The 19,002-nt window shown below is 37.2% G+C and overlaps 1 pseudogene; it reads left to right on the top strand.

Annotated features, from left to right (window-relative positions):
* The first annotated feature begins 1,005 nt into the window (after positions 1 to 1,005).
* On the top strand, positions 1,006 to 3,040 carry LOC113047233 (frizzled-2-like; annotated as a pseudogene).
* Positions 3,041 to 19,002: the final 15,962 nt, after the last annotated feature.

Below are 19,002 nucleotides of genomic sequence, written 5' to 3'. Positions count from 1 at the left end.
CTCTGCATTCAAAATATGACAAATACATCTCAAAAGCAAACATTTGCAAACACCTTAACATTAATTCCTGTTAGATTTTTGTATGTTACATAGAGAACTATGTGTTGTGTTTTGCACAAAGTGTTTTATGTAATTTAAAACTGAATAAAAAACTGAGTCAAAAAACAAGAATTATTGTCTGGATTTTCAAGATTTGGTGTGTGATTCTGCTGTCTGAGTGTCAGTTTTCAGAAATTGTTTGACAAGTAATGATTTTGTGAGTAACCTGTTGAAAAAAAAACGGTAATTAATTTTCCAATAGGCTAGTTATTAATTTCTCTCTCGCTCTGCTTCTAAACATTATCTTCTAAACATGATCTGAGCCTCGTCTTCTATCATGTCTTGTTAATTCAGACTGAACAGCTGGCACTACTACAATACTATAAATAAAAGCTTCATGCATTTGTTTGTATATTCTTATCCTTAATATAGCTCTATTGTCAGTATTACCAACCAACTACATTTTAAAATTGATTTTTTTTTTTAATGTGATAAATGTTAATTTAAATCACGCAACAACAAAAATAAGAAAAACGATTCATACAGTAGGATGGATGTTAATAACAACCCATAGCCACAAGATGTCACCACTATCCATCTCATAGATAGATAGATAGATAGATAGATAGATAGATAGATAGATAGATAGATAGATAGATAGATAGATAGATAGATAGATAGATAGATAGATAGATAGACGTGTTTTGATTTGTTTTTCTGAAAATAGAATTTCCAAATTCCCGTTCCCCTCATTCTTCCATACCATAACTTCTCACCCAAATAAAAACTTTTTAAAAAATGCTCTTATGTTTTCAAATGACTGATGGCATATGGTGTTGACATCGGTCTCGAGCGATGCAATTGGTCTGAAGACCTCGTGACGGGAGAGTAGTAGAGGAATCTGTTTCAAGACCCCCGAAATCCCTCCTCCTTCTCGTGCTTCCTTCAAAGTCAGCGAGAGGCAGCCCAGGGGAAACTTGAAACAGTCTGACGGACAAGGGGGGAAAAGTCACGCAGTCGCTCCTGCGCGCAACAGATATTCCTCACAAAGTATGCGATTTACACTAGCTCGCGAGACTTTTTGTTTTCGATTAGCAAATAAAATGTCCCCGAGAGCGTAGTTTGTGGACTCCCGTTGTGTTCAGTGAAAGTTAGGCGGAACTTTGCGGGACAATGCAGGCGAGTGGAAGTTTGTGTCTGTTTTTGACACTGATGTTGCAGTGCTGTTTCGTGTCGTCTGGACATTTTCAGGGGGACAGTGGTGGGATAGCCTTTCCCGACCACGGCTTCTGTCAGCCCATAACCATCCCCCTGTGCACGGACATCGCTTATAATCAAACCATTATGCCTAATCTGGTCGGACACTACAACCAAGAGGATGCTGGGCTGGAGGTCCACCAGTTTTACCCACTGGTCAAGGTACAGTGCTCACCCGAACTCAAGTTCTTCCTGTGCTCCATGTATGCACCAGTGTGCACGGTTTTGGAGAAAGCCATCCCACCGTGCCGCTCCATTTGCGAGAGGGCAAAGCACGGCTGTGAGGCCCTCATGAACAAGTTCGGCTTCCAGTGGCCAGAGCGGCTGAGATGTGAACATTTCCCCGTGCTGGGAGACGGACACATCTGTGTGGGCCAGAACGACTCGGTGGCTACAGTGTCGCCCGTTCACATGCCCGTCCCAGGAACGCCCGGCATTCAGCTGTACTCCTCACCGGACAAACCGTTCCGCTGCCCGTCAGTGCTCAAGTGCCTTCCTACCTCAGTTATAAGTTCCTGGGCGAGCCGGATTGCGGTGCTCCATGTGAGTCCTCCAGAACACATGGGGCTTATATGTTCTTCACGGACCAGGAGATTGAATTTGCACGGATTTGGATCCTCATCTGGTCCTCCCTCTGCTGTGCATCCACATTATTCACCGTTACCACATATTTAGTGGACATGCAGCGTTTTAAATACCCAGAACGTCCTATTATTTTCTTGTCCGGCTGCTATACCATGGTTTCCATTGCGTATATCGCTGGTTACTTTCTTGGGGACAAAGTCGTGTGCAACGAGAGTTTTTTCCCGACAGCTATAAAACCATTGTTCAAGGTACGAAGAAAGAAGGGTGTACGATTTTGTTCATGATGCTGTATTTCTTCAGTATGGCGTCTTCGATTTGGTGGGTCATCCTGTCTCTCACCTGGTTCCTGGCGGCTGGGATGAAATGGGGCCATGAGGCTATTGAAGCCAATTCACAGTACTTTCACTTGGCCGCTTGGGCCGTTCCGGCTGTAAAGACTATTAGCATCCTGGCCATGGGGCAAATCGATGGAGACATGTTAAGTGGCGTCTGCTTTGTGGGCCTGAACAATCTGGATCCCTTGAGGGGCTTCGTGTTGGCCCCTCTCTTCATCTACCTCTTCATTGGCACCTCATTCTTGCTGGCCGGCTTCGTGTCCCTGTTTCGCATCCGCACCATCATGAAGCATGACGGCACCAAGACCGAGAAGCTGGAGCGCTTGATGGTCCGTATTGGTGTGTTTTCGGTTCTCTACACCGTCCCGGCCACCATCGTCATCGCTTGCTTTTTTTATGAGCAGGCCTTCAGGCAACACTGGGAGAAGAGCTGGATCAGTACGAACTGCAAGAGCCTGGCTATCCCCTGCCCCATGCATACTGCTCCTCACATGACCCCCGACTTCACCGTCTTCATGATCAAGTACCTCATGACTCTCATGTAGGGATCACTTCGGGATTCCTGGATCTGGTCGGGGAAGACGCTGCAATCTTGGAGGAATTCTACACACGATTGACCAGTGGCGGACAAGGGGAGACCACCGTTTGAAACGGGAAATCGAGGTCCACATTTTCAGCCAATAATGATTTTAGAACTACAAAAAACACAGTAAAGTGCCTTCGAATTGTCAGTATTTAAAATAAAGCAGTTACACTTATTATGAGACTTTCAAGTGGTAAGAGAAATGGGACATAAACCACTTGACTTCCCCAAACAACATGGCCAATTTGTTACCAAGTGCAGAATGTTTTCCTCCCCATTCTGTTGCCCCCTGTTTTTTCTCATAAGCTCCTGGCCATAAAAACTCAACTTGGAAAGTGAGATACCAGCTGGGAATTCAACAAACGAGAGCCATGGGGGGAGGAGAAGCTCCAAACTTGCTATCTATTATTACGACAGGCAGTTGTGCTAAATGTAATTAAAACATTGTACATAATATTTGTAAAAATCTGTATTTCAACATTATTATATTTGTATTTAAGCAAATATACTACTCTGTAGTATCTAGTCTCGCTTTCATATCTTCTGTATCATGTTTGCTCTGTTTCAAATTAAAGTTGTTGTAAATAATACCCCTATTCTTTTTAATCTTTATTTAGCTCAGAAGTGAAAGGAGAACAGTTTTCATATTTGTTGTGGATTTAAAGTAGTTGTTCACCTAAAATAAATATTCTGTCATTTGCTCACCTCATGTTGTTTCAAGCGAGTACGTTTTTTTAAGATTATCAGTAAGATTAAGCATATTTTGTAGAAAGATAAAAAAGGTTTTGTCCTTAAAATGAAAGTTAGTGAAGTCTAATGTTGTTTTGACATTCATTGTATGGATTAAAATAAAAAGTATTCAAATGTTTATTCCACAGAATGAAAGTCATAGGTGTGGATCAACACAAGGGCGAGTAAATAATATAATTTTAATTCTGGATTAATTGTTTTTTTTTCATAAAAAGCAACTGCAATAATTCGGTTATTCAAATATGTAATCCATATGTCTGTAATGACTGTTCTTCATACTTCTACCAGGTCTTAAGACTGTTTTCCACAAACACTACTCAAGAGTTGCAGAAATGGCTGTATGTGAGTCAGAGGAGAGAGAGCAGCATTTTTTCTTCTTTTGAATGTAGTGTGAAACAGGCAGCCGTTGAGGAGCAAATGGTTCTCGATGGTCCTGAGAGCTGAGGCATGCAGGGAAAAAATGAAAAGCACATGAAAATGATGTGTGTGTGTGTGTGTGTGTGTCACCAAACCAGCCCGCTTCACTGAAATGGAGTGCATAGTCTGTTAGTAATCAGTACAAAACTTTTTCTAAGGTGCAGTTTTTTTACCCACTAACTTGTCTGAATCCATGTAAGCTGATTGATTTTCATGTCTGCTTTCTTTGGCTGTAGTGTATGTTGTGAGCTCAGGTTTCTATCTAATGCATGCCCTGCAGCCAATTTCATGCTCTGCCCCTCATACAATGTTTGCCTTCTCCCTTTATGCCAAAAAATGTCTCTTTATGTGTATGTCTTTATGTGTATGTTCCACAGAATGAAAGTCATAGGTGTGGATCAACACAAGGGAGAGTAAATAATAATAGAATTTAAAATTCTGGATTAATTGTTTTTTTCATAAAAGCAACTGCAATAATTCGGTTATTCAAATATGTAATCCATATGTCTGTAATTGACTGTTCTTCATACTTCTACCAGGTCTTAAGACTGTTTTTCCACAAACACTACTCAAAGAGTTGCAGAGGAATGGCTGTATGTGAGTCAGAGAGAGAGAGAGAGCAGCATTTTTTTTCTTCTTTTGATTGTAGTGTGAAACAGGCAGCCGTTGAGGAGCAAATGGTTCTCGCATGGTCCTGAGAGCTGAGGCATGCAGGGAAAAATGAAAAGCACATGATGAAATGATTGTGTGTGGTGTGTGTGTGTGTGTGTGTGTGTGTCACAAACCAGCCCGCTTCACTGAAATGGTGGAGTGCATAGTCTGTTAGTAATCAGTACAAAACTTTTTCTAAGGTGCAGTTTTTTTACTCCACTAACTTGTCTGAATCCATGTAAGGCTGATTGATTTTCATGTCTGCTTTGCTTTGGCCTGTGAGTGTATGTTTGTGAGCTCAGGTTTCTAATCTAATGCATGCCCCTGGGCAGCCAATTTCATGCTCTGCCCCTCATACAATGTTTGCCTTCTCCCTTTATGCCAAATCTTTCTCATTTAACATGCACCACTTTCCGTGTGTGTATTACTTCATACCCCGTTTTTATTTTCACCACTGTGTTTAACATTTAGATCAAACCTATTGGGGGAAGTGTATATAATATTTTCTTTAAATGTTTAATGCTCATTAGAGAGGTTTGTTATGTTCACCAAAGCTTCATTTATTTGATCAAAAATTACAGTATAATAATTCATATCGTGAAATATGATTTAAAGTATCTGTTTTCTATTTGAAAATATTTTACTGTGTTTCATGTGATGGCAAAGCTGAATTTTCAGCAGCCATTACTCCAGTCTTCAGTGTCACATGATCCTTCAGAAAATAATATGCTAACTGGTGCTCAAAAAACTTTTCTTAGTATTCTTAGTATTTCTTAATAGTCATGCTCCTTAATATTTTTGTGTAAGCATGATATATTTTCTCTGGATTATTTAATGAACAGAATGTATTTCCAATCAAATTCTTTTATAAATTATAAAATGTATTTTACTACTTTAGATTAATTTAATACATCCTAGACATAGCTGAATAAAAAGATTCATTTATTTTCAAAGATAAAAAATAAAATTCTTTTTAAAATGGTTTTAAATGCAGCCTTTACATAAGATATACATTTACATTTATTCAATTAATAGACGCTTTCATCCAAAGCAACTTACAGTTGGGAAAACATCAAGCAATTCATCTTAAAGAGGCAAATAGACACAGGAAGTGCTCATAATCCCAAGTTTCAAGCATTGTTCAAATAAGTACAAACTAGACAGAGAAAGATGGGAATATATAATATATATATATATATATATATATATATATATATATATATATATATTATATATATATATATATATATTTTTATATATATATATATATATATATATATATATATATATATTTACAGGCGCTGGTCATATAATTAGAATATCATCAAAAAGTGAAACTTGTATATTATGTTCATTCATTACAAACAGACTGATATATTTCAAATGTTTATTTCTTTTCATTTTGATGATTATAACGGACAACTAAGGAAAATCCCAAATTCATTATCTCAGAAAATGTGAATATTGTGAAAAGGTTCAATATTGAAGACACCTGGTGCCACACTCTAATCAGCTAATTAACTCAAGACACCTGCAAAGGCCTTTAAATTGTCTCTCCGTATAGTTCTGTGACTACACAGTCATGGGGAAGACAGTTGACACTTGACAGTTGACAGTTGTCCAAAAGACAACCATTGACACCTTGCACAAGGAGGGCAAGACACAAAAGGTCATTGCAAATAGGCTGGCTGTTTACATTAAAAGTGAGGCGAAGGGAAGGAAAAGATGTGGTAGAAAAAGTGTACAAGCAACCACACCCTGGAGAGGATTGTGAAACAAAACCCATTCAAAAATGTGGGGGAGATTCACAAAGAGTGGACTGCAGCTGGAGTCAGCGCTTCAAGAACCACTACACACAGACGTATGCAAGACATGGGTTTCAGCTGTTGCATTCCTTGTGTCAAGACACTCTTGAACAACAGACAGCGTCAGTAGCGTTTCGCTTCAAAAAGGACTGAACTGCTGCTGAGTGGTCCAAAATTATGTTCTCTGATGAAAGTAAATTTTGCATTTCCTTTGGAAATCAGGGTCTCAGAGTCTGGAGGAAGAGAGGAGAGGCACACAATCCATGTTGCTTGAGGTCCAGTGTAAAGTTTCCACAGTCAGTGATGGTTTGGGGTGCCATGTCATCTGCTGGTGTTGGTCCACTGTGTTTTCTGAGGTCCAAGGTCAACGCAGCCGTATACCAGGAAGTTTTAGAGCACTTCATGCTTCCTGCTGCTGACCAACTTTATGGAGATGAAGATTTCATTTTCCAACAGGACTTGGCACCTGCACACAATGCCAAAGGTACCAGTATCTGATTTAAGGACCATGGTATCCCTGTTCTTAATTGGCCAGCAAAATCTATGGGGTATTGTGAAGAGGAAGATGCGATATGCCAGACCCAAGAATGCAGAAGAGCTGAAGGCCCCAGAGCAACCTGGGCTCTCATAACACCTGAGCAGTGCCACAGACTGATCGACTCCATGCCACGCTGCATTGCTGCAGTAATTCAGGCAAAAGGAGCCCCCAATTAAGTATTTAGTGCTGTAGATGCTCATACTTTTAATGTTCATACTTTTCAGTTGGCCAAGATTTCTAAAAATCCTTTCTTTGTATTGGTCTTAAGTAATATTCTAATTTTCTGAGATACTGAATTTGGGATTTTCCTTAGTTGTCAGTTATAATCATCAAAATGAAAAGAAATAAACATTTGAAATACATCAGTCTATGTGTTATGAATGAATATAATATACAAGGTTCACTTTTTGAATGGAATTAGTGAAATCAACTTTTTGATGATATTCTAATTATATAACCAGCGCCTGTATATATATATATATATATATATATATATATATATATATATATATATATATATATATATATATATATATATATATATATATATATATATATTATTATTATTTATTTATTTATTTATTTTTTTTTTTATTATTATTTTTTTTTTGTGCCAGGAACAGTGAATGGGAATGTTCTGGAAAAAGTGATTTTATGCCTCTTTGTGATGGTACTCGTGATACCATCACAAAGACTGGCTGTCCTATATGTAAGCATTGGTGTCTTGAACTTGATGCAAGCTGTAACCAACAGCCAGATAAAGAGAGGTGTGATGTGTGCCCTTTTGGGCTCGTTGAAGTCCAGTTGTGCCGCTGCATTCTGAATCATTTGTGAAGGTTTGACTGTGCTTGATGGAAGTCCAGCCAGAAGAACATTGCAGTAGTCCAGCCTAGAAATGAAAAGGGCCTGGACCAGAAGTTGTGCACCATGCTCCTTTGAGAAGGGCTTGATCTTTCTGATGTTGTGCAATGCAAGATCTAGGGGTTTTTGCAATGTAGTCTTTGAGAGACAGAGAGACAGCTGGCCATCAAAGATTACACCAAGATTTCTGACTGAACTTGACAGGCTAATTGTTAATGAACATTATTAATTAACAGTAAAGTCATGCTGTAGATCATGGCAAGACAAGAAGCTCAGTCTTTGAGGAACCCTAGTGACCAGTTGATGTGCTTTGGATACCTCCCCAGCCCAAGCCACCCTGAAAGAGATGATTCAAACCAAGGAAGTGGAATCCCTGTGATGCTGGTGGACAGAAGCAGAAAGATCCAGCAGAATAGAAACTGATGATTTGGAATCAGCTTTTGCAATCCGCAGGGCTTCAGTGATGGACAGTAGCGCAGTCTCAGTTGAATGGCCACTTCTGAAATCTGACTGCTTAGGATCCAGTTGGTTGTTCTGTGTAAGAAATAATGATACCTGGTTAAAACAACTTGTTTGAGTGTTTTTGCTATGAAAGGAAGGTGGAAGACAGGTCTGTTAGCTATCTGTAAGTGAAGTGTTAAGGTTTTTTGAGGGGTTACCCGAGCCTGCTTGAATGCAGTGGAGAAAGTGCCTGTGAGGAGAGGATGTGTTGATGATGATGTGTGAGTGCTGGTAAAAGTGTAGGAGAGATTGCTTGGAGAAGGTGCAGGGATTGGGTCTAGAGGGCATGTTGTAGGATGGCTGGAGAGGAGAAGTTTGGATACTTCTACCTCAGTGTGGGGACGGAAGGAGAAGGGGGAAGTTTAAAGGCGTGGGTGCGGCTGGTTTAGTCCTGTTCTCAGCAGATGCTTGCTTACTAAAGCAACTAAGTATAACTTGTAAATCACACCGGCTGAGAAGGCACAAGTAATGTTATGCTTAAGCCTAAAAATCCAGTAAGAATCCCAAAATAACTGCAAATACATTTTCCTCTCTCTACATTATCTTCTAATCATCTGTGTTCTGAATGAATAAATAGTCATTATGATACTGTACTGTACATACAGTCCATGCTCAGGACATTTATAATGCTGGTGGCTGAGGTGATTTTTCTTTTTCTGTTTTTTATATTTTTGTGTGTTCAAATGAGCATTTAGCTGGCTTGTTTCACAATCCTTTGGTGTCTGCAAAAAAATTTACTTTAAATAATTGATTCTCAGCTGGTTTTGCATAAGAACCCAGGCTTTATGATGGACAATCAAATGGCAACCAAACCAAAACTGTTTAACAAAAGTTAATTGAGTAACAAAAGTGTCCTAAAAATCTAACTTTGACGTTTATTTATATCCCTTCTGTAATGCAGCTAACAATTCACCACACAAAACACAATGTAGTCTGCATAAACTATGTTTAGTCACAGCCCACAAGCTGACAACCACTGCTTTGCACATACACGCTCTCCATTACATCTGTTAAACACACACATAAGTAGTGTAAGTAGCCAAGCTGATGGAGGATACAGATACCTCAAAAAGTACAAGGGCGAACTAAAGCCTGTGCGTTAATGGAAAATGTTGTGTGTATGTATATTTATGAGTGATAACAGTAAAATGATATGTCCTCTCCTACAGAATAATCTCACCAAACATGTAGCCAAGTCAAATTGTCATACGGTGCACAAACACTCGCAAAGCTGGAATCCCCCGAAAGATATAGACCAGTAATTCAACTCCCCTGGAGATGATGTCATGACACAGATGAAGGGAAAGGAGAGTAGATCCACCCTACAATCTCAAGAAGTACAGAAACTTCCATCAATTTCTTGTTTGTTTTTTCACCTATAAAAATATCAAAAATAGGATTTTTTTTTTATTTACTTACCAATTGATTTAACTTCATTTATATGGTGAAAGAATATATTTGAAATGAAGTTTATATTCCTTAGCCCATTACATTTTAAAAAGTAGCGTACATTTGTTGCCTTAATAATAGTTACCAAATAAATAAACAAATTAATTATTCACCCTCAGGTTATTCCAAATCTGTATGAGTTTCTTTTTTCTGTTGAACACAAAAGAGGATATTTTGAAGAATATTGATAATCAAACATTTGATGGTCCACATTGACTTCCATAGTATGGAAAAAATATACTGTGGAAGTCAGTGGAGACCATAATTTTTTTTTCTTCTCTTTCTTTCTTCAAAATATCTACTTCTGTGTTCAACAGAAGAAATAAACTTATACAGGGTTAAAAAAAAAAACTTGAGGGTGAGTAAATTATGACAGGATATTAATTTTTGGGTGAACTGTCCCTTTAAATAGCAATTTTTTACGTAACTTCTTTTGTTGGTATAAACTGATACATTTCGGTTTATTTAGTGACAGTAACTTTTTAGTGTAGGCATGTTGTTTTAAAGCATAAACTTTTGTTAGAATTTTGCTTAACAGAAAAAAACAGCTTGTCAATGAATAAAAACAATAAAAAGTACTTAATAAAGTACAATAAAAAGTCTAACACTATAAGTATACATTAGAGACCAAATGTAATTTTAATGCTTTTCTCTCAATTTTGATAATCAGCATTAATAATTATACATACCTTTAATTGAAGTCTCTATGAGTAAGAGCATACAATGCCGAAACTCACCTCAATTAAACATTTAGCCTCCTCTAAATCATAGATTTCCTTTTTTTATTTGCTGACTTTTCAGAAAATCTCTGAGATATTTTTTATACTGTTGACAGCTCAATCTTGCTTTCAAATCTGAGCAGAAGATATTCATATCTCTCTAAAGATACTCCTGGAGAGTCTGTCATCACTCTCATTCTTCTTGTGGCAGATGCCTTGATCCCTCAGGGGAGACGAGAGAGATGGTTAGATAGAGCAGATGTACCAGATTAGTTACAGGTGATATAACTGTGTCTTATGACATTGTGTTGGTATGGATAGAAAATAATGAATCCCTGTGTGTCGTTTTGATTGTATTATTATCATATGGCTTTCTGTGCTTCCTTCAAATTGCAGTACACTCCCAAATCTCTCTCTCCCTCTCTCATGCTCAGATGAAAGTAGGGAATGCAGTGAGCCAGTGGCCAAGTAGAGCATTGCTCTGACTGCACTCTATGAATTTGGCTGGCTCCGTGACAGCTTATATCCTCTGTATGTGTGTGTGTGTGTGTGTGTGTGTGAGAGAGAGAGAGAGAGAGAGAGAGAGAGTGCATCAGATGGCTGACTTGCCTAGGGGCTTGATTTTTTTGAGTATGGTTCAAGATGATGACAATCCGTTTGCCTTTCCTACCAAAGAAAGAGGTGAAGGAAGGCATAAATGCAACAACGAAACAATGGAGTAATAAAAAGTTGGAAATGGCTGCTGGAGCGGAGGGTAAAGTGCGCTTTCCATGATGGGGGTTGTGAGATCAGTTGAAATGGCAATGTGGAAAATTCAGCAATACTGGAATGAGCTCTTTTCCCACTATGTATTTTGTCCAGGATAAACAAGAAGCAAAATCATGTGGAGAACAAAAGACTGTTAAACAGCCTTTAACCTTCAGGCAAATAATAAAGACCGCAGCCGATCAACACTCACTTTGTTAACACTGGTTGACAGAAATACAACGGTTCCATTCTCCATATTAGCTTGAGTCCATTAAATATTAACAGACAACTTTAAATTTATAATGGATTAATACATGATCAAAATGTCTTTAACTTTATAAGTATTTTTAATGTAAGTGCATGTTAGCTCAGATCAATTAAATAACATTAACACATACAATGTATTAATGTATTGATAAATGTTGAAATTTGCATTGACTAAAATTAATAAATGCTTTAATGTATTTTTCATTGTTAGTTAATGTTAACAACTTATTTTAATGTGTTAGCAAAATAAATTTTTAACTTTTACCAGTTGGCTAACTTGTACACATTATGAGTTCAAAATGATACCAGACAAAGTAAATAAATACTTCAAAAAATTTAAGCAATATCTAATTTCATAGACTATAGATGTTATAGTTTTCTTTAGTTCTTCCTTTAGTAACAGAACTGGAGGAATAGTGAGTGGATTGGCTCTATGCTGTTGGCATGTGTTACAAATGTTGATGGTTTGCCAAAGTAAAAGCTTTAGCTTGTTAATACTGATCTTCACTCTTCCCAGACATCTACTGTCTTCACTCACAGCTTCTGTAAGAGACACATGCAGATCAAAGCATTTTCTCAGAACTACTTCTCTCTAACAGGATTGAGAATGCAGATGTTTTTAAACATGTTATGCTTTGATGCACGCTAAATGTGAGAGCAGACAAAACAAAGGAGAAACTAGACAAAACTAACAGTTATCAACTTAATAGAGAGAAAAAACTATATTGGGTTCAGATCTTTTGATATATATATATATATGTATGTGTGTGTGTGTGTGTGTGTGTGTGTGTGTGTGTGTGTGTGTGTGTGTGTGTGTGTGTGTGTGTGTGTTTGTGTGTGTTCACTCTTTTTTATGCTTGTTGAATTAAATAGCCTTTATCTCCTTCACTGGGACATGAAGGGACAAGCTAAATAGTGGGCAGAGGAATGCTCAGATCACATGCTGATTATATCATGCACACACACACACACACACACACACGTGGACACATAGGAAGTCTAGATTTTACAAGGCATTTGAAAAACTGTGCTGTCTGTTCAAGAATCTTTATTTCTTTAGATATGTAAGTGTATAAAGGCATGTTGCCACCCACTGACCACTTTACCCACCTTCTATCAGCATCCCTCCATCTTTCCACAAACAGGAAGAAGTTTGGTTTCCTGTTTCTAGCGTCCTCTGTCAGAATTACTTCCTGTGCAGAAATGGAACTGTTGAGGCATCTGTGACAGAGAAACTGACATCACTGTTCAGTATTTAAGTGTGACTGCATGTTTTCTTTTGTGGGGAAGGTCCTAAGAAAAAAAAAATAAGAAAGATGTATTAAAAGAAGTTAATACTTTTTTACATCAATGATGCATTAAACTGATTAAAAGTGACAGTAAAGATAATTGTAATATTAAAATATTGTATAATATATATATATATATATATATATATATATATATATATATATATATATATATATATATATATATATATATATATAATATTAGCATACTTTTAAATAGGAATTTCAATGATACATTAAATGCAGTAGAAATTCAGTATTTCTACTTTTCAAAAATCATAAAAATGATATCTGTTTGTTTCTAGTGCATGTGTGCTAGCTTGCCTCTATGCATGCATATTTATCTTTTTCTTAAAGTAAGCCTGGGTCTGTGGGTGGATTTGCCAAAGGGGAGAATTGAAGAGTCTTGTGTGTGTGTGTGTGTGTGTGTGTGTGTGTGGAAACAACAACTTCTGCTACCAGCTGCTGTTCAGAAAAGTGACGACAGCTGTGTTATGGCTGTGTGCCTGTGTGTGATGGCTATTTACAGAGCAGGACACCCAGAGAGGATAATGATGGCCTTCTGTGTGAGCTTGCATGTTTTAAAGCTAAAGATCGGCACTGGCAACAAATTGAGATGGACCGGAGCGGAGACTGGGAGATTACAGTGGATGATTCAGTGCCGGATGCCAAATGTGAAGAAACGACCGTTGGTTACAAAAATTCCATGACTGTATTTATTATTGCATCCCATATCAACTTCATAACCCAAGTAAATCGCTTACATTTACACTAAACAAAACACCTATTTCAACTTAAAAACTTCAGTTCAGTTGACACCTATATTTTTATATAATTGAATGCACTGTATAATCAAAAATGTTATATAAGTAATTTCAACTTTTTTCTCAGTTCGATTCAAACAGTTAAATCTCATGTTTAAAAAAAGGTGCTAATTGATTAAATTATTTTGATGAGTTGCAGTAATTGGAAAAAAAAAAATTGGTCAAAGTAGTTTTAGAACTGACAGAAATTTTAAGTGGGTTTTGCCCTATGCATTAATCTAAAAAGATATGAAATAGATATGAAAGACCTCATTTGACTTGTTTAAGGGATTGCCCATCCAAAACGGACCATTCTGTCATCTTAAATTCACCCTCATGTCATTCCAAACCTGTATGACTTCTTTCTTCTGCAAGTCACAAAAGAGGTCATCATCATTCTAAATGCCTCATTGTTCTTTTTTTCTATACAATGATAATCAATAGTGCCAATGTGGTTTTGTGAAGACAAAAACATGCAAAGCATTCATTAAACAATCTTCCTTTATGTTCTGCAAAAAAGAGAAAGTCATACAGGTTTGGAATGAGCATGAGAAAATGATGACAGCATTTCCATATGGACGAACTATCACTTAAAAAATGTGACCCTGGAGAACAAAAGTAGTCTTAAATCGCTGGGATATATTTTAAGCAATAGCCAAAAAAAAAACATTGTATGGGTCAAAATTATTGATCTTTCTTTTATGCCAAAAATCAATAGGATATTGAGTAAAGATCATGTTCCATGATGATATTTTGTAAATATCCTACTGTAAATATATCAAAACTTAATTTTTGATTAGTAATATGCATTGCTCGGAATGCACCCTCATATTCCAGATTTTCAAATAGTTGTTTCTCGGCCAAATAGGAATTGTTTTGCGGTCCAGGGTCACAAATAGAGAATTTAAAATAACTTTATATGTTAGCATACGAAGGTTGCATGCACAAATATAGTTTTCTGGATGGTGCCTCTAGAAATGTGTGTAGTTTTATTGGTCAAATTGTGGTAATTATGCTCTTTTGCACAAACGTGAAAGTGATAGTTAGCTGTGAAAGCTGGATGGCAGTTTGGTGTGAAGTGCCTGTATTTGTATGAAACGCTTCTTGGGGACGTGACTGTGTTGCATTGTGGAAATGGGGCCTGTAACCTGGCATGGCTGACCCGGGGTGGAGGTTTGGGCTCAGAGCAGAGCTGTAATGTGAATCCTATCTCCCTCTCCTCAGGTAATGAGTTACGGCTCTGGCTCCTGACAGGCGAGTCGCTTTGCGTCAAGACTTTAATAGAGGCCTTTAAAATGGCTCATCCTTAGGAATTTACAATCCCATTTCCACCCACACATGCTCGCTGAGAGGAGAGGAGGAGAGACAAGGTGGCTAGCATATAGTCGAGTTGTCCCGACAGAGAGCCGAGTGAAAATATACCGCTGGAGGCAAAATGGCGGCACCAAGAGAGAAAGAGAGAGTGAGGGGGAGTTTTGCAGTTTTTGCCTTTGTCGTCTGTATGTCTGTGTGTGTCTGTATGTGTGTGCGTGTGTGTGTGTGTGTAAAGTTGATGGGCTGTACATTTGCTCTGTAATTTCTCCCTCCCAGAGTAATCACTTCCATCTGGGACCTGCCCAGAGAGAGGCCCCAGATTGAAGGTAAGGGTTAGTCTCACACACAGCATTACAGTATGACTCTCTGAAAACTAGTTCAGTCAGACTGCTTGTTTTAATGGGAGCTCTTGCTTTAGTTATAGGAAAAGTGGGAAGTTACAAGAGTAGAAGAGGGAGAAAGATAAAGAAAAAGCAAGTTTGTGTAACAGGAAGTGAGCACAGGGGAGAAAAAATCCATGCAACTGCCTGAAGACATCCATGAAACAACTGTTGCAAACATGTAAAATGATATGAAGGTCCCTCTTGCTGTACTTACAGTAGAGTTAACATAGAAACACTGCCATCTGATGGCCTCTGTTATTATTTCTATCTCTTTCTGAAGTCTCTTAAAATTAATAGAGGCACCATACCTAAAAATGTCTATTATCTTTATCCCAAACTTCAAACAAAACTATATATAAAAAAAATTGTTAAATTAAATAAACCTGAAATAAAAAATTGTAAATCTAAACTAAAATGTAAACATAAGATGAAAGGCTTAATGATAATTTAATGAAATTAGAAACTTTGCCTTGGCAACTAAATTAATAATGGTAAATGAAAAACTAAACTGAAATAAAAATACATTAAATCTAAAAGGTAATATAAAAAATAACAATAAATGACAAAAGCACATAAAGAAATTTCTTAACAAATTGTAAATTAACATTTAAAAATATGAATAAAATATTAACCAAACTATAAATATTATTAAAATAAGACTGCAAAAGTTCATATTCATAATTTTCTATTAATCAGATAAATAAAAAAAACAGAATGAGATAAGTTTTCTTTTGTTAGTTTGATGAGCCTGCAGTATGGGAAACATTTTTTTAGATACAAATCTTCTATTAAAAAATATTACAAGACCTCCAAAATGATCTATCAAAATGATGTTTTCTTAGATGGAGTTTCAATTTCCCAGAAGTGTTTCATGTCTTAACCACCCATCTAAAGAAAATCAAAACAACATCAAAATGATCAACAGGAAATCTTTGTGTACTGGATTCTATATACCACAGGAAACCATACAAGGAAATATACAACATTGCTTTTCGTTGAATATGTCACTGAAGTGTTGAAACTCTGAATGAATAAGAGAAACTTCAATAGGAGTATTTTCAGGACATGAAGACAGCTGTGGAGAATTACAACACTTTATATTTTAGCCAGACTCTGAGGAAACACATGAAAATACAACTGAATGCACAAATGAAATAAACCACAGTAAATCACTGACTAGTTACACAGATCGCCTTCAATATAATGACTGCATGTCACGTCACCATTTTTAAACGGCCTTCAGAATCATTCATCATCAAAAGTATTGTGTTTTTTTAATGGATTCTGACATTTGTTTCATTCTTCCTTATTTATTTACCCTGGCTATACCTACCTATCCAAGCAGGAGCCGGTTTTCAGCCCATGTCCACCTGAAAAGTCAATAAAAGCTACGGGAGAGACAATGATGCTCATGACAATATGGGAGCGCACAGGTGTGTGTCAGATAACTCTACTGAAGAACCACATCAGAGTTACTTCAGATTTCATTCAGGTCACAGGTCTTTAGAAAAAACCAAATGCTGTCCGTGCACACACACTGTCAGACGATTTCACACTTCATTCCTCACTCTTTCCACTAGAGTGTGCAAAAGTCTCAGTCTTTTTTGTAAATTAACGAAAACGGCAGCAATATTTCAAGGTTTTTACAATGTCATATTTGTTTATGGCAACTGCTGAAGCCCACTGATCTTTATTAATATTTATTTCTCAAGACACTCAGTTTAATAGTTATTTTTGGTCCAATAATAAATTATGTCTACAAGCACAAACATTGTTTCCACACTTTCTTTTTTTAATGTTAACATTATTATTATTGGTGGTAGTAGTAGAAGTGTTAATAATTATTATTATTATTACTAATTAATAATAATTGTACTTGTTCATCCGGTTTCTTTTCAAAGCAGAAAGTACTGTCACTTTACAACATTTTGGAAGCGTAAAGGAAATCCTCCATGTCATGTCAAATATTTATTTGTCAGATGCTTTGTTTTTTGTTTCCAGTTATTCATGGGTTGTATTCCAGGATCTTCCTGTGTACATTCCATCCATAAGAACAATACCAGACCTTTGATGAGCTGATTGATGTGCAATACCTCCTTGAACCGTTAACGGATCACTTCACTCGCTACAAAAAAAGCTCAATTTTAGCAAGACTTTTTTTTTTTTTATATTACACACACAGTTAAACTGTTATTCTGCATTATTGATTTCAAATGAGTCTGAGTCTGTTCACATAATCAAGGTCTGTAGTGGGATGTTTGGGTTTCTCTGTGGACTGGCATGTCCAAAGCAAACAGCTCCTCATCACATACCACTGCACACACACACAGATGAGAAAGGGAGTTTTGTTCAGTTTACCTATTTGATTTTCACACTGATTTTTGTTCATCACACTCCTTAAAAATGTCTGGTGTGCAATGCATACAGTTAAAATGCCATTTATATACAAGTTACTCTTTAGGATCTTTTGATTCTCTGGCCTAATGGCTAGTTCAGATTGATCCAACAAATATCAATAGTTCAAACTATGTTGCCTGTTTGGAAACATAACTTTTATTTTCACACTGACTCAATAAAACCCAGTGAGCACTGTAATGTTTGTTAGAATGAACTCACATTTACATCCCATCACTGACACAGATGCCCAGTTCTGACATGAGACTCTGGGTGGTGCAGGCTGATGAGTCGTGGACACAAACTGATGATATTCCCAGCATTAAACTACTTGGCAAAAGCTGAATGGATCATGTTGAACACACAGCCAATGAGCTAGCTGCTTTACATATAAATGACTAGTTAGCATTCACTACATGGTTAGAGAGCAGCTGTGGCCAAATGGTTAGAGAATTGGACATGTAATTTGAAGGTCGTAGGTTCAAGTCTCGGTGGTGGCAGGAGTTGTAGGTGGAGGGAGTGATTGAACAGTGCTCTCTTCCAACCACCTGAAGTGCCCTTGAGGAAGTCACTGAACCCCCAGTTGTTCCCCAAATGCTGGATATAGCTGCCCTCTGCTCCGGGTGTGTGTTCACTATTGTATCACTATATTGTTGTGTGTGTGCAATTGGATGGGTTAAATGCAGAGCACCAATTCTGAGTATGGGTTGCCATAGTTGGCAAATGTCACGACTTTCACTTCACTTTCACTTTAGAGTTCCTCTGAAACCCTCCACTGTAGATCTGCACTGTATGCTATTTTTGCAGCAGCAGTATGTCTTAAATACTCACAGCACTGTATCGCAGTATGTATTGGCAGTAACATGTTCCTGTATTTGTTTTGCAGCAGCAGAAGCAATAAACTACAATAACAACGATAACCAACAGCAGCATAGTAGCAGATCTCTTCCGCCAAGACCAAATACATTAACATTGTCACATCCACTACCATGCTAAAATCTTCAGTGTGTTATCATGATAGAAATGTACATAACTTATCAATGAATTTACCAGAGCAGTCCAATAACCACACTACTGTTCAAAAGATTGGGGTCATTACAATTTTTTTCAAGACATTTATTCGACCAAGTGACAGAAAAGACGTTAACAATTCCAAAAGATTTTAGACTTTTGAACTTTCTTTTCAAAAAATGTATCATGGTTTGTTTAAAAATATTAAGCAGCACAACTGTTTTAAACACTGGTAATATGAAGTGTTTCTTGAGCAGCAAAGCAGCATTTTAGTATAATTCCTGAAGGACACTGAAGTCTAGAG

The sequence above is a fragment of the Carassius auratus genome, chromosome 28, assembly GCF_003368295.1.
Source record: "Carassius auratus strain Wakin chromosome 28, ASM336829v1, whole genome shotgun sequence".
NCBI classification, from domain to species: Eukaryota; Metazoa; Chordata; class Actinopteri; order Cypriniformes; family Cyprinidae; genus Carassius; species Carassius auratus.
The sequence above is the reverse complement of the archived record's forward strand: the minus strand, read 5'-3'. Positions and strand labels throughout refer to the sequence as shown.